We start from the raw sequence: 15,777 nt of genomic DNA, 5'->3' as shown, positions 1-15,777 counted from the left end.
AGACAAACACATCGACACACGTCACCTTCGGGCATTACTTACACGGATACGGGATAAAATTCATGCACTTCAGGGTCTTTTCAAGCATCGCGCTTTCCGGAGAGGAGAGCGTACAAGTTGACGCTTTACAACTGCTGCCTGCATTGGATCACATCACTTTCCTCTCGCTCGAATTATACGAGGCTAGCGAACGTGTATTCTCTGCGCTGGCGAAGTACATCCGAGAAACCACCGTTCTTCGGAAACTGAGACTCACCGTGACAAAACTGTTCCAGACACAGACAGCCGCATTTCCGGCCCACACAGCCGCATCGTTCTGCTGGAAGTTTCTTTTCGAGTCGATGTCCGCCAACACCAGCGTCTCGGATCTCGATATTTTTAGCAACGGCAATTTCCAGTACAACGACCACCTCACTCGCATCATCGGGCTTAGCAGGTACATCTCTCGGGTGTCATTTTTTCTGAATGCAAGAGATGGTACAGCCACCGACTTCGTCTTCCTTCTGTCGGAGGCCATTGGCGACAACTATAGTCTTCTAAACTTCGACCTGTACAACTCTCAAGTGGGCGTCGAAGCGAAGCGCAGCTTGTTCACAATCAGGGAAACGACACGGAGGAACTCTGGCCTGGTCGAGCGTGCTGCTGCGTTCAACACGACTACTCGTCTCGACAGGTGGGTACCGCTCACGTTTCATTTTTTTGTAATTATTTTTTTGGCGGGCAGGGGGGGGGGGGATGATTCACGTAGAAGTGACCAAAGTGACTTTCTTTAAGATAGATTTCACCGCGAAAAAATCTTTCGAATTCCATATTATGTGCGGAAATCAGGGGCTAAAGTATAGATCACCAGCGTCCTACATATATTATAACCAAAGTGATTAATCAAGTTTCCTGATATTGTCGTCCAACCATTTGCGCCTTTTATAATGTGTAACGCTTCTCCCGTCGGGTTATCAGACTCGAATCGCAACAGCACACCACGATCGACCCTCGAGCAGCAGCTATACAATCTGTAACTAAGTCCTGATTTCCGCTCAGCAATCTCGATTCGCGTTGGCATCGTGCCTATATGCACATAAAATCTCGTGGCTTGGTAAGATTAATCGTTTAGCTGTTGCGTTTGCTTAGACTGGTTACAGTGTGCAGGGTTAGCCTAAATGATTCATTGGGTTTCAAAGCACTCTTTATCTTTTTATAATATATACGACGCACAAAGCTGGGTGACACATGAAGCGATCGATACACTCAGAAAATTTTAATAGGCCACCTTGCGTCTCGCGTGCGCGCTAGATGGCATGCCTGTGTCGGTATTCTACGAGACGGCGCAAATTCAGGGGAACAGTTTTTGCGTGTTGTGATATGCAAAGCGTTCTTAGAATCGCTCAGCGTTAAGGGGGAAGTTACTGCACCCCCAATGCCATCAGCTCTACAAGATTCGCAGGAACCCATCGCTGCTGCTGTGACAGACATTGGCGGAAATATCTTATTGAAAGCATTAACGACACTCGATTAGCATTTAGTTATATGTGAGCCGGATGGACAAGGGCGCGCATATGGAATATTTCTAGAATATGCCAGACACTTTGCGAGTGTAGGTACATTTTCATGCATAAACTGACTCTGTACTTGGTGCACTTGTAAAGAAATAGTGCTTTTAAACCCAATGAACCATTTCGGCTAACCCTGTATACTCATGCGACCTCCTCCCGGTAAGGAATTGCTATTTCTATCACTAATATCATTGCAAACAGGTACACCGCCACCGCACTGGAGAAGGTCTCACGAAGTCCAGCCCTACTGAGAGAACTCGCCAAAAGGGAGGGCATCGCCGCACGCCAAGTGGCCAGCCTGATCCGAAGCCGGCTCAGCAGCGTCGAAGGCCTCAACGACTTCATGCGACTGACCGGTGTGGTCAAGGAATGCGTGACCTGCTCTCCACGCGTCGTCGGTTCTGGTATGCAGCTGCAAGACCTCAGCAACGACTGCTGGCGCCTGGTGAAGCGATATCTGAGCTTCGACGATGTCAAGTGTTTCACCATATAGCCAAGCCGGATTACGCCAATTCGAGCTGAGCATCCGAACCAAAAAGAACATTGAGCCAACGAAACTCAACTAGTGTGTATGAATGCAATAAATAATGTTATAGTGCGGCGAAGGGCCCTCTATCATTCGTACTGTCGACTACAAAGTAATACAGACCACGCGAGCGCGTGCCAAAATTCTTCTCTGCGCCGTCTAGTGGCAAGTCTCCAAAGCATCGATGAGCCCACTGCGACGCTCGAATGTTCTCTACAGCCACTAGACGTGCAAACGGCAATTTCCCCACGCGCTCGCGTTGTCATTATTTTCTGGCCGGCTGTACGCCTACCCTCTTCGAAATGAAGAAGCTTTGCGCCTATTCACTCAACCAATGACAGACTTTAGATATGCGGCTCTCCCCTTGTCCCTCGTTTACTGCCATAGCAATTATATGCACACTCTCGGCGGATTTTTGCCTTCGCCGTCATGTCCCGTATACGTATATATATATGTATATATAAATGAAAGCCACAAATAAAAATAATTAAGAACAAAAAAATTCGGCAAATCCCACACCTTGTGGGAAGTGGTTTCATGCGAAGCAGTCAGCTAGTACTATGCTGCATTTTTTCGCTTTGAGCCAAGCATTACGAGGTGGATCGACGTGTTTTTGTAAAAGTAGCAGTTGTGTGCACATCGTGGGCTTACCAGGCACGTCGACTGCACTGGCGTTTAAAGGGTAACTTATGGTCTGACGTAACGTCAGCACTCACGGCAGAGCACGTACGTCAGTATTGTCGAAACGCAAATCACTTTACGGTGCTATGACGTGAATATCATACGTAACTTTCATCAGCGTATTGCTACGGGGTCGAGCGACGTTAATCTGACATGACGCCTTTATCGTAGGAGTACACCTCTGGTCTTTATTGCTCTGTTATAAAATGAGATAGCCAGCACTATAGCCGTAACTGACGTTGCCCCGACATTACGCCTGCATAGGGTGTTTTCGAAAGCAGTTTCTAGACCTGACGTGGCTCTGTGGTAGAATACCTGACTGATACGCAGAATGCTTGGGTTCGATTCCCGCTGGGATACCAATTTTTATTATTTGCATTCGTCGGGTCATCGCGGCCGATGCCGGTTTTTCTTAGCGCTCTCGCATGTAAGTTACTGTTGTCCCTTCTCGCCGTTCTTGGTGTGTATAAACTGTCAATCACCTGTCGCACATACTCGCACACCGCGGCTCGTGGTAAACGGGAATGTGCCACACGTGTCTGGAGGAAATGGTTTCATGATGTACACCCTCCCACAAAAGTTTACGGAGCGTGGACACCACTGCAAATGCGAATTTCCGCGCTGTTAGCGCACTGCGCTTCTAACCTAGCAGGTAGCTGCGTAGTTAGCAATGGCTACTACAGGCTGGAACATCTATTTGGAGGCTATGTTCACAGATAACGCTGGAATATAGCTTTTTCACAAATGTCGCGTTCCGCAAACTTTCGGGTGCGGGGGTACACGACAGGACTTTCACGTTTTTCGTGTCAGGACCAAACAGTCATGTCCGTCAAATCCTCTTACCCTACCCTAACAATTTTGGTCTACACCTAGTCAACGAGGCGATAACAAGGACACCCAGACGTGGGCAGATTAGATAGATAGATAGATAGATAGATAGATAGATAGATAGATAGATAGATAGATAGATAGATAGATAGATAGATAGATAGATAGATAGATAGATAGATAGATAGATAGATAGATAGATAGATAGATAGATAGATAGATAGATAGATAGATAGATAGATAGATAGATAGATAGATAGATAGATAGATAGATAGAAACGCTCAAAGTGTCTTGGGTTCGCTAAAAAATGCTTCGCATTTAATACTCCGAAGTGCTCGGCCGGTGATCCGAACCTGCAACTCCTCGCTCCGCAGTGCGCTACCTTAGACAATTACGCCATGCGTCATTCGCTCTCCAGGATACTAACGACATAATACAAATGCATGCGGCGTTAGTTGAAACGCACGGGACCTCACACGTGACTAAATTACAATTATGCGAGATGCGAGCCATGCTGCATCGTTGCCTGCGCTGCCTTTGCGTCGTATCGCTGGCGACCCGACCTAGTTTTCAATACTGGGGTTGTAGCACCGCGCCACTCGTGGACAGTCGGCGAATGAAAAAGAATTGAGTCCCGTGGCTCGTGGTGGCGCGAGCTAGTGGGAACGCTTTGGCTCTTGTAGGCTTATGCCACAGGAGGGATGAAACGAGACGGCTCAACCAGAATCACAGTATATATCTTACACTGTGCCCATATAATCTTGAGGCTAAAATTACATCGCAAACGCAGAAGACACCCACGAAGAAAAAAAGAACGTACGACACAAGCGCTGACTAACAACTGCTTTATTCTTTCGTACGCCAATTCATATATAAGCCCAAGCCAACCTTACCGCACATGCGCAGACAACAATAGCTCTGAACCAAAACGTGAAACAACGATGATAGTGTATTAGATACGCGAAAGAACACAAGCGAGGGGTCAATGGTTCGAATCCCCGGTCGGGTGCTTCGGAATCTTTTTTTCTTCTGCTTTATTTTTCGCTGTGCCTTTTTATATATATACATACATATACATATCCGGGGCATGACGGCGACGGCAAAAATCAGCCGAAAGTGTACATATAATTGCTATCGCAATAAAAAACGCGCCAGAGAAATAGCTTTCGGTGTTAGCTCCAACACACGACAATAAACTTTTTCTGTCACGCGCTCATCGCGAAGCAAACAAAATTGTTTAACACCGAATGAATTAGACGCCGGACATTAATGCAAATCGATAATATATCATACTTGCGACAGGAATGTTTCCTGTAATCGCTACAGTCCTAAGCCCGCGATAAATATTACGTTCACAACCCACCGTATGCAACGTGTGTAAAACGACAAGAGAATTATGAACTCGGGCCGCTCTCGTTGAATATACGTTGATACTCACGTTCACTTTTTGTCTTTCATTTTTTTAAGCGAATGCCTTATGTGGCTATGTTGGCTCTCCCGTCCACGAGATACTGCTCGACTCAAAGGTCTTGCAAGTTATCGGTAAAGATCTCGTAAGGTCTCCAAAGGTCTCGCCGAAAAGCCACGTTATATTGTTTGACCAATGACGTCCCACCGCGACGCCGCAGATCGCCAAAACTTGTGGCAGCATCATGACGCAATGTATGACGACCACATCGCTCTAAATCCTCATTTGTTTAAGGTTAGGCGGATAAAGGAGGCAGGGTAAGGCCACCTTAGGTGCAAAAAGCTTCCAATGCCTTCGATCCCTGAGGTTATGCAAATTCACGTTAGGCCAGAAACTTTCCACGGGAAGGGAATATGGGGGGGGGGGGGTAATGGCATCAATACGATTGACTACGAATAACGAGAACATGGCTTCTGCTGTCTTCTTACTTACTTTTTTTTCAATGAATATCATGATTCATAATGTAACACAGCTCGGAAAGAACCGAGCCAGCAAGTGCAAACTGCGCTCAGCCGCCATTGGGATAACACGCGAAGGACCAAAAAAGCGAGTACATTTCTTCTGGGCCTTTCACGTCAGAGAGCCCTACAAGCGCGCTTTCCTTAAAGCCCGTAGGTAGAGGGGCATTAGCTTTCCTGGATTTGTGTGAACGCCACCACCCCCTACCCCCCTTTTCCCAACAATACGGGTTTCAAAGAAAGCACAGTGAAAGGAAATTGAGCTTTCTTCGCGCATTACAGTTATTTAAAACTAACTACGTATACCATAATTCTTCGAAAGATAAAGTTTGCTGAGCGATCTGTTTCAATATTGATTTTTTTCTGAATGGTGCTTGTCCCTTCAATCCACAAGTGGCGCTTCATTCGCAACTTACCTGGCCCTGCTTATTGATGTCGCTCACAATTTGTCCTGCACGACCTTTTCTCTAATGCTACCCGTGAATCGGCCTTGCACCACCTGAACGCCAAGATTCGAAACACGCATCATCATCACCGAGATGCTTCGATTTTGGTGACGACGTTCCATCGCGTGTTCCGCCACGGATCTACTCTGCTCTACTGTGCGGCAGCCTTTCCACGACATCGATCGTCGTCCCGTTACAGGTCAGCAAATACGTTGTGTTCGCTTATGCCGACGTACTGCATCCCGTTATTTAGACTACGAGAAAAACAGGTTAACCGACTCCGTTTGACAGATGGAATAGTCGGGCTCACGTTTCATCTCCTATTCTTGCTTGGTTATTATACGCAAAAGCTTGTTACAGAGTGGCTAGGAACAGAGTAGCAAGGTGCCCGCCACGGTGGTCTGGTGGTTATGGCGCTCGACTGCTGACCCGAAGGTTGCGGGATCGAATCCCGGCCGCGGCGGCTGCATTTTCGATGGAGGCGAAAACGTTTGAGGCCCGTGTAATTAGATTTAGGTGCACGTTAAAGAACCCCAGGTGGTCGAAATTTCCGGAGCCCTCCACTACGGCGTCTCTCATAATCGTGTGGTGGTTTTGGGACGTTAAACCCCAGATATTATTATTAGAGTAGCGAGGTGTTCAGAGCAACTAGGTGTTCTAGGAAGAGCATGACAGACAGACAGACAGAGAACTTTATTCAGGTCCTGAGGAACTGCGTTGTAACGCCCCCTTTTAGGGGGAATCCGTAGCAGTCGCGGGCCGCTCCCACGTAGGGACCGGAAGACCGTGGCCCTCCGCCCTTTCGCAGGCCCTCTGGACAGCCCGAAGTTGAACCAAAAGGTCGCCGCTGTTAAGGGCTTCCTCCCAGTCCTCTTCTTTGTTGAACTCTGCGTCACGTAACGCAGGACATTGCCAGAGCATATGAGGTAATGAGCAATACGCCTCTCCGCAGTCCGGACAATGCGGTTCGATGTTGGGCGAGAAGTGACTGAACCTGCCCCTCGAAGGGAAAGACCCCGTTTGGAGCATCCTGAAGACCGATGATTGCGGTCGAGTAAGTTTACGATGAGGAAGTGGAAAAGCCCTCCGAGATAGATGATAATGAGTCATGATCTCGTGGAAAGTGAGTAGCGAGTCTCTGTATCTTCCGGCGTCCCCGCCTGCGAATTCACCGGGACCGCCGCGGTGAGCGATACCTCGCGCACGGTCATGGGCAAACTCATTGGCGTTGGGGACATTGGGATGTACGTTGGCCCCCATGTGGGTCGGGAACCATGTTATGGTGTGAAACCCGACAGCTCCCTCACAGCCGAGGATGGCCGCTGCCTCACGCGAGATCGAGCCAGAGGCGAAAGCCCTAGCTGCGGAACGCGAGTCTGTAAAGACATTGGACGTGATGGGTCCTTCATTGCTATGGCGATGGCGATTTGCTCAGCCACCGTTGCCGAAACCTTTCTAACCGAGGCAGAGCATAGGAGTGTGCCACTATGATCGACCGAGACCACTGCGAAGCGATCCGAACGCCCGTACTGGGCTGCATCGACAAAGGTCGCGAGATCCGGACTGTCCTGCAACCGATTTTAATAAAGAACGAGCCCGAGCTATGCGGCGCCCTACATTGTATTGTGGGTGCACATTTCTTGGAAGTGGAGCTACCAGAAACGTGCCTCTCATCAAAGGTGGTAGTGTCACATTACGCTGGGTAGTCTCCGTCGGAGCGCAGCCTATGGACTCCAGGATGCGCCTACCAGCCCGCGAGGACGATAGTCGCACGATCTGAGCCATCTGCTGGGCCTCGATCACCTCCGAGAGGGAGTTATGTATGCCCAATTGTAGGAGCTTCTCGGTACTGGTGTGGATAGGCAAGCCTAGAACTCGCTTTATGCTTTTGCGCATTAGTGTATCAATTTTTGCCTCTTCCCTTTTGGACCAGTGCAACGCCGAAGCGACATAATTAATGTGGCTCATGAGAAATGCATGATAGAGCCGGAGGAGATTGCTCTCGCTCAGCCCACCCCTGCGGTTCGAAACCCTGAGTATGAGCCTAAGCATGTTCTCCGTCTTGGAGGTGATGCGGGCTATAGTCCGTGAGTTGCCCCCCTTGGACTCTAGCAGGAGTCCGAGGACCCTGATGGAGTCCACCCTGGGTATTTTCTGCCCAGCCCGTGTGTGTAAAGCTATGGGAATCTGTTCTAAAGGAGTGAGGTTCCTCAGCCCTTGTCGGGTGGGTCTGTATAGTAATAACTCAGACTTGGCCGATGACAGGCTCAGGCCCGAACCGACTAGAAAGTTCTCTGTGATGTCTAGTGTCTCTTGAAGGGCCTGCTCTACCCCGGCGTCGGACCCTCCCATGCACCACACGGTGATATCGTCCGCGTACAGAGCATGGTTAACTCCGCGCACCGTAGCGAGTCGCTCCGAGAGGCCCTTCATGGCAATATTGAAGAGTAGAGGAGAGATAACTGCCCCCTGTGGGGTACCTCTCGCTCCCAAGGTAAATTCTGCGGATTGGATTTGACCGATTCTAATGGTAGCCCTGGGATCCCTGAGAAAGGAGCTAACGTATGCATGGAACCGTTGTCCTAGACCCATATCCGAAATTGCCTCAAGCACAAACTTGTGCGATATATTATCAAAAGCTTTGGCCAGGTCTAGAGCTAGTATGCCTCTAGTATCCCTAGTGTTGTTGTCAATGATCTGTCTCTTTATAAGGAGCATGACGTCCTGTGTGGATAGTGCAGGTCTGAATCCTACCATATTCTGTGGAAATAGCTCTTTGCTTTCTATGTACTGCAATCCACCATCGGATACCCGATGGTGGATTGCATGTTCGGCCACCTTGCCCACGCAGGACGTAAGCGAGATGGGTCGCATGTTCTCCAGCGCTAGAGGCTTGCCTGGCTTTGGGATGAGCGCTACCGAAGCTGTCTTCCAGGATTCGGGTACGTGCCCCGTCTCCCAGATTTTGTTGACTTCCTCGGTAAGCTTCTCGACGGATTTGCCATCCAAGTTACGTAAGAGCTTATTTGAGATTCCATCCGGGCCCGGTGCAGAGCGTCCGTTGAGCTCGTGGAGGACCGCCCAAATTTCTGCTTCAGTGAAAGGAGCGTCCAGCTCCTCCACCGTTCCACCCCTGTAATGCGGATAATCCGCACCGCCGGAAGGGCCCAGCGGAAGATAGCTGTCCGCTAACCTCTTCAGAAGGGCCTTTTCGGACATTCCCTTTGCTTTTTGGTTGTGAACGATTCTGTCAATAGCCAATCTCTGATTTCCCTTCGACTGTGACTCATCAAGTAAGTGTTTGAGGAGGTTCCATTTGGCCCCCACTCTCATCTGTCCGTCAACCGAAGAACATACTTCATTCCACTGCTGTTTGGAGAGTTCAATGGAGTACGCCTCGATCTCGCGATTGAGTTCCGCAATTTTCTTTCGAAGTCTGCGATTGAGCCTTTGCGTCCTCCATCGGGACAAGATGAGTTTCTCTGTGGTTGTCGATACGTAACGAAATAACAGTTTAAGAGACGTATTTACAGAGAATCTCATTTGAGGTTTATCTAACGCGAGCGTAGAATTACATTGTAGGCTGCAACGTGTTCACTGAAACGCCGGTTTTGGGCCGCATTGGGCTGAGGTGCTTAATCATCGTCCCAAGCGTTCGTGTGCATCCGCATCTGTTCCGAGAGAGGCGCTTGCAGCGACAACCGAAACGCGTGTCTGGCATTAAATTTTCGCATGCCCGGAATTTTTTTTTCATATGCACAATTCTATACATCGACTTTAATCCTGTCCCGGAGACAGTTTTCATTCCGCCTCTATGGAATATTCCAGCGAAGCATTGGCAGATAGTATGCTGCTTTTACATTTTTCAAGCCAAGCTTGTTACGAGTTACATGCTTGTGTGGGAGCGGGGGCATCGTACGCGAGAAAAGCCGCGCCGCCGAGTGTAAAGGAACGAAATCGAGCAACAGCCGTGTCCTTTCCTGTGTCCTCACAGCGTTCGAACCTTCGTCTGCGTAGTTTGCCGAGAAGAGAGCGAGCGATCGCCTGCTGTTTATGATAAGAAATTGCTAAATTCCCTGCTTTATGCGGCGCAATAACACTTGACTCCTGTGTTCACAAAAGTTTTTTGGATACTGATCCGCAGCGTTTCCTGACACTGTTCAAAAATTTGCGTATCTTGCACTGGAGGCGCAATGCTGAAGAGACAGCGGAGCCTATGGGCTCCTAAGCAGTCATGGCTGTTCCGCTAACTTGTTATCTCTTTTTCTTTATTTTGCCTTTCTTTTTCTCTCTGCGCATTTCTCGCTCACTCTTCCTTTCTAGATCTTTCTCTCGTTATTTATTTCTCTCTCTCTCTTATGTTATTATATCTATTTATGTCCTTTGTCTTTCTGTCTTTCGTTCTCGCAATTTCTGTCTTTTTCTTTCTATGCTTCTATTGGGAGCGGGAGGGGGTTCACCCACCCGCTATGTATGTTCGTGCGTGTATTAATGTGTGCTGTATGTATACACATTGAAAATTGTAAAAAAGATTTTTTTTGGGGGGGGGGGGACTTCCCCTGGCTACGTCAGTACATGCACAATGCGGAGGTAGCGTTGCTATTTTTTGATAGTTTCACCCCCTCTCCCCCACCTGCAAACATCTCTGACCGCATTTGCGTACGGGGAAACCTGTAAAGACACCCAAATTGCATTATTCTTCATTGCGCAGGTTCAATCTGATAAACGGGCGCGGATGATCCATCGCAGGAACGCGATGGAAAACCTTCCTCGGGAAAGTGAGCAGCAACTGGCGCTCTCAGCCTTCGAGGAAAGGGGCGACGCCAGCGCCATCGCTGGTCGCGCAGAGGTGGATCGTTATCGTCCGCCGTGCACGGCAGTCAATGATCAGGTGTGCCAGCTCAACAACTGTCTGTCATACTGCAACAAGCTGCTCTTCGACAGCGGCCTGCAACTTCGGGAACAGCGCGGAGGCTCGCTGTCCTTGGTGAGCATCCGCGTCAACCTGATGCCTCGTCCCGGTCCAGATTCGTCCAGGGCAACTGCCTTTCTTCGCTGGCTACTCAAGACACACGTCTGCATCACCGCCCTCGAGCTCTCGGATGACTCTGTCAAGTCGCACAGCAAGCTCGTTCTTCAAGAACTGCCCGACAACAACCAGACAAAGAATCTCACGCTGCACCTTTTTGATGACGTCAGTACGATAAAGAAGTTCACGCTGCACCTCTTTGATGACGTCAACACGCACAGCCACCTCGAGACGCACCTTCCCAGGCTTCGCAATCTGGAAGTGCTGAGCTGCTCTGCTGGGCGCTCGAACTTCAACGTCGTGGCATGCCCGCGCACCGACGTCGTGGCAGCCGTATCGGCGCTTTTGAGAACAACGAAATGCCTTACTAGCCTGGCGTTACACGGATGTTTCGGATCACGCCAGCCACCACAGACACTTATGGACGCTCTCTCCGCCAACTCGACGCTGAAGTGGCTTGACATGGAGACTGAGTGGGAGACCGCCGAGCCCCCAGGACCGCTCGGGGAATACGTGAGGAGGAATGGTTTGCTCACGAGCCTGACGGTTTCCGGCCGCGATGCTGATCGCAGGAACCTTCTTCTCGAAGAGACCCTCGTTCTCAATCGCACACTGTCTACGCTTCTTGTTTTAAATCTTTGCGGCGGCGAAAATTCCGTGCGTTTCTTTACGAGGATACTCGAGCAATGTTGCACCCTAAGGAAGCATTATCTCGGCATGTCGCGTGTCCCGTATAAGCACATATCAGAGGCCAGAATGACGCGCTGTGCGGAGTCACTGGCTCAGCACCAAACCTTGGAGGACCTCACGCTTTCTTACTGCTTGTGGCATCCAAACAACTGGATTGCCTTCTTCGCATCGCTGTCGAGAAACAAGCGTCTTAAGAAGCTGGAAGTTCATCATGGGGGTACTCAAGACTACCCCACGTTTCCGCCTGTCCTCGAAGCTTTGGCGCAGACAAACTCGTCAATACGTGTTTCCTTCGGACTTTACATACCCGGAGTGGGAGTGAACCTCATGGACTACAATGTCTTTTCAAGAATCCGCCTTTCCGGAGACGAGAGCGTGCAAGTTGACGCTTTACAACGACTGCTTTTTTTGGATCACTTCACTTCTCTCACACTAGATGTGTACGGGGCTGGCCAACGTTTGTTCTCTGCTTTAGCCAAGTACATCCGGGAAACAGCCGCGCTTCGGGAACTGAGCTTGGGCGTGACGGACCCGTTCAACACGGCGAATAACACAGCTACCTCGACGTGCTGGACGCTTCTCTTCGGATCGTTGTCTGCCAACAAGAGCATCGCTCAAGTAGGTATTTTCAGCAACGGCAATTTCCAGTACAACGACCACCTCACTCGTGCCATAGGGCACAGCAAATACATAAGTCGAGTGTCCTTTCTGGACAATTCGGGATTTGGAGACGCCACCGACTTCGTTTCGCTCCTGTCAGAAGCCATTGGCGATAACTACAATCTGCTCAAAGTCAATTTGGGCAGTACGAAACTGGGCGTCGAAGCAAAGCGGCGCTTTTTCACAGTCCAGGAAACGGCGCGAAGGAACTGTGGCCTTGTGGAACGCGCAGCTGCTTTCAAACGGACTACACCTCTGGATTGGTAAGTTTCTCGTGTCTTGCTTTCGTTCCTTCCAAAAGGGCGCAATGGGCCTTTTTAGTGCGCAGGAGTTTAGGGGAACAATTTGTCTTCCATCTACATTTTCATGCCGCATGATAACGCAGTGGTGAATACAGGGATAAAACAATGCTAACAATGCTCAACCAGTGCGAAATAAACTAACGAAACCGAAAATAATATGAACAACAAAAACTGCGAAGAATTAATCGCAATATTATACCTATCATTGCGAAAAACTGCTTCGGAAGCATCAAGCTGAGTCGCAAGCCGCGCTAGTGATCTCAGTGCACGTTAAAGAACACCCAGTGGGGTAGCCAGGGGGTGGCACACCGGGCCAGTGCCTCCCCTACCACCCCCCCCCCGGAAATTTTGCTTTCGCCATGGCATACAGAGCACGAAACGACACTCAACCACATCTGGCTGCCCGGCCCCCATTTCGGATCAAAAAGGTGGCCACCTCCCCTCCCCCCCCCCTCCACCGAAAAAAGTTTCTGCCTACGCCCCTGAGAACACACCACATGGTCAAAATTTACGGAACCCCCCACTACGTCGTCCCTCATAATCATATCGTGGTTTTGGAACGTGAACCACCACATATGTTCGCCCCCCCCCCCCCGCGCCGCGAAAGAGAAGGTGCCACCACCTCGGCAAGCGCACGATTGCCGAGGAAATCTGTAGGTTGCCCGTGCTACGTATTTTCTCAGGTTTCACATAGTGGAGCTGTCTTAAGCCCACCACTTAGAACTACACCAAGACCCACGCAAAATCGATAAGAGCGCAGAATTTAGCTTGGGATTTAGAAGTACACCTGGGCCTAAACAAGTGTACATTTTTTTTCAAAAAAGCTCGCGCCTTGAACGTGTGGCCGACGTTGCGCTGAAGATGAGCGCTATACTCCCGGCCGCAAAGTGCTAAACAGGGTAGTGCGGTTCGTGCTTCTGGGACGTAACTGCATTGCTACGAACATTACTCGCTAAAAAACAAACGACTCCTCCTTCAGAGGAAAACAGTAAGAGGACAAATTGGTTGTCCGCAGTAGTTTGAAGAGACGAGCTGTCAAGATATAAAGGTTGCTTCTTTGTGGGAGCAACTTTGCTCTCGTAACTACAACACTCGCCGAGTGTTGTATTACTTTGCGAGTGTTGTGTGCATGTTTGTGTACGTGTGATCGAGTTTGCGTGTTTCGATGCTAATTTAATTAAAGATTTTCTGGCGCATGGTGCGACAGCGAAAAGCATTTTTTTTTCGATGGTTATAAAAATTTACTCCCATACTTACCTGGAAAAGCTCACCTATGGACGTAAACAAATACTCCCCTCAGTCTATCCAAAACCTCCGTCCTTAAGGGGGGTAAATTTTTTACTCCCCTGGACGGAGTATATAAAACCCCCATCGGGGCGTGCGCTAGAGGACAAGTCTATTTACTCCCATCTCGGCTCTTTTTTGCTTACAGTGTAGTTCGGTACTCCCTTGGTGGTGGCGACCACCCGGGTGCGCCAGGCTATAAGTCGGTTACAGCCTAATAAAAAAAATATCAGCTCCGCCTAGCGCCATCGATAGCCCTTCCGCACAGAATTTTCATAAACGCTGCATCCAACAGCGCTTACTAGTTTTCGTGACGTCAAGCTCTTCTCGAGTGTTCCAGATAGGTAACTTTGGTATTAGCCACGAGAACGAACACTGTCGGCGCGGCAGTCGCGGTGATGTGACGTCACGGCAAGGACTCGATGGCTCCGCGGTCGAGGATCACCTTTTCCTGCGCTCGGCACCGTGTACCCGCTCTTTCTCAGTACGGTGATGGTTTCTGCTTTCTTGCGATGCAAATCTCCCAATGTAGAAGGTGGATGTTTTCACTACTAGCGAAAGTTACGTAAGCTGCGAAAAGTTTGAATAATATAGCTCAGAATGGGCAAACTGCCGTCTGAACGGAAGATATTCGTTGCAAGAAGCGAGACATTCGTTGTTTTCACCGCGTACTCCAAGAACTCGGTGCTAAAGAAGCCTTTACGCTAATGGTTCTAACTTCATTACAAGTTGGCTTACACCCGCCACGGTATTCTAATGTTATGGTGCTCGACTGCTGACCCGCAGGTCGCGGGATCGAATCCCGGCGGCGGCGGCCACGTTTTCGATGGAGGCGAAAATGCTTGAGGCCCGTGTAGTTAGATTTAGCTGCACGTTAAAGAACCTTAGGTGGTCGAAATTTCCGGAGCTCTCCACTACGACGTCTCTCATAATGATATCGTGGTTTTGGGACGTTAAAACCGAACAATTATTACAACTTGGCGTACACTCCACGCTTAGAACATGTGCCCCGAAGAATTAAAAATAAAATTAGGACGTTTTCAATTCACTAACTACATTGCGGTTTGTCGTACAAGTTATCTCTGCCTCGGCAGATTATCTAGGTGATTTAACAAAGCTGCGCTTTCTGCTACAAGAGACTTGCATCTGTCTATCGTAAAGAATCGCTTGATATATCCGAAACAGACAAAATATGACTGCCACACACAAAACGGTTTCGGAAATAAATGCTGAGATATACTTGGATTATGTAATGATTTCTCCTCAACAGTCGTCTGGGATTATGTGGCCGTATACTCTAATTTGCATGAACTGCTGGTCCGATCAACCGCCGCGTCACAAGCGGTAATGTTATTCATGTAGCAGCACTGTTGATAGCAATCGCTTGCAAAACAAGCTCCTGAAAGTCGAAATGAGCGTTCTGAACTGTTTCGATGGCGTTCTCAGCGACGTGCCTGTGATGTGCGCGCATAAGATTAGTGGTGCCTCTGTGTGATGTGCGCGAAGAGAAAGACGACGACGACAGGGGAGCTCGTGCGAAAATGCGTGAGTGCGGTGATGGTTGAAGAGGGGCAGAAGAAAAAGAAGAGTCGCGTGCGCTCGAGGAGAAAAACCGCGTGGGCAGACGGTGTTGGGCGTTCGACGCAGTCGGGTGACCGGGCCCGAGTGTCGACGCTCTGGGACGCGGTCCACGAGTTGAAGCTACGGGCTTCACGTGGCCGCTGACGTCCTCCGCCTCCAACGCTTCCCTTTGGCAAGACGCCACGTTCGTCGTCAGCATTCGCAAGCCACCGCTGACCTCCTCAAGGATTCCCGCGACGCTTGTCTCCTCGCATTGCCCTGCGCGTACTACTC

The sequence above is a fragment of the Rhipicephalus sanguineus genome, chromosome 7 (assembly GCF_013339695.2).
Source record: "Rhipicephalus sanguineus isolate Rsan-2018 chromosome 7, BIME_Rsan_1.4, whole genome shotgun sequence".
NCBI lineage: Eukaryota > Metazoa > Arthropoda > Arachnida > Ixodida > Ixodidae > Rhipicephalus > Rhipicephalus sanguineus.
The sequence above is the reverse complement of the archived record's forward strand: the minus strand, read 5'-3'. Positions refer to the sequence as shown.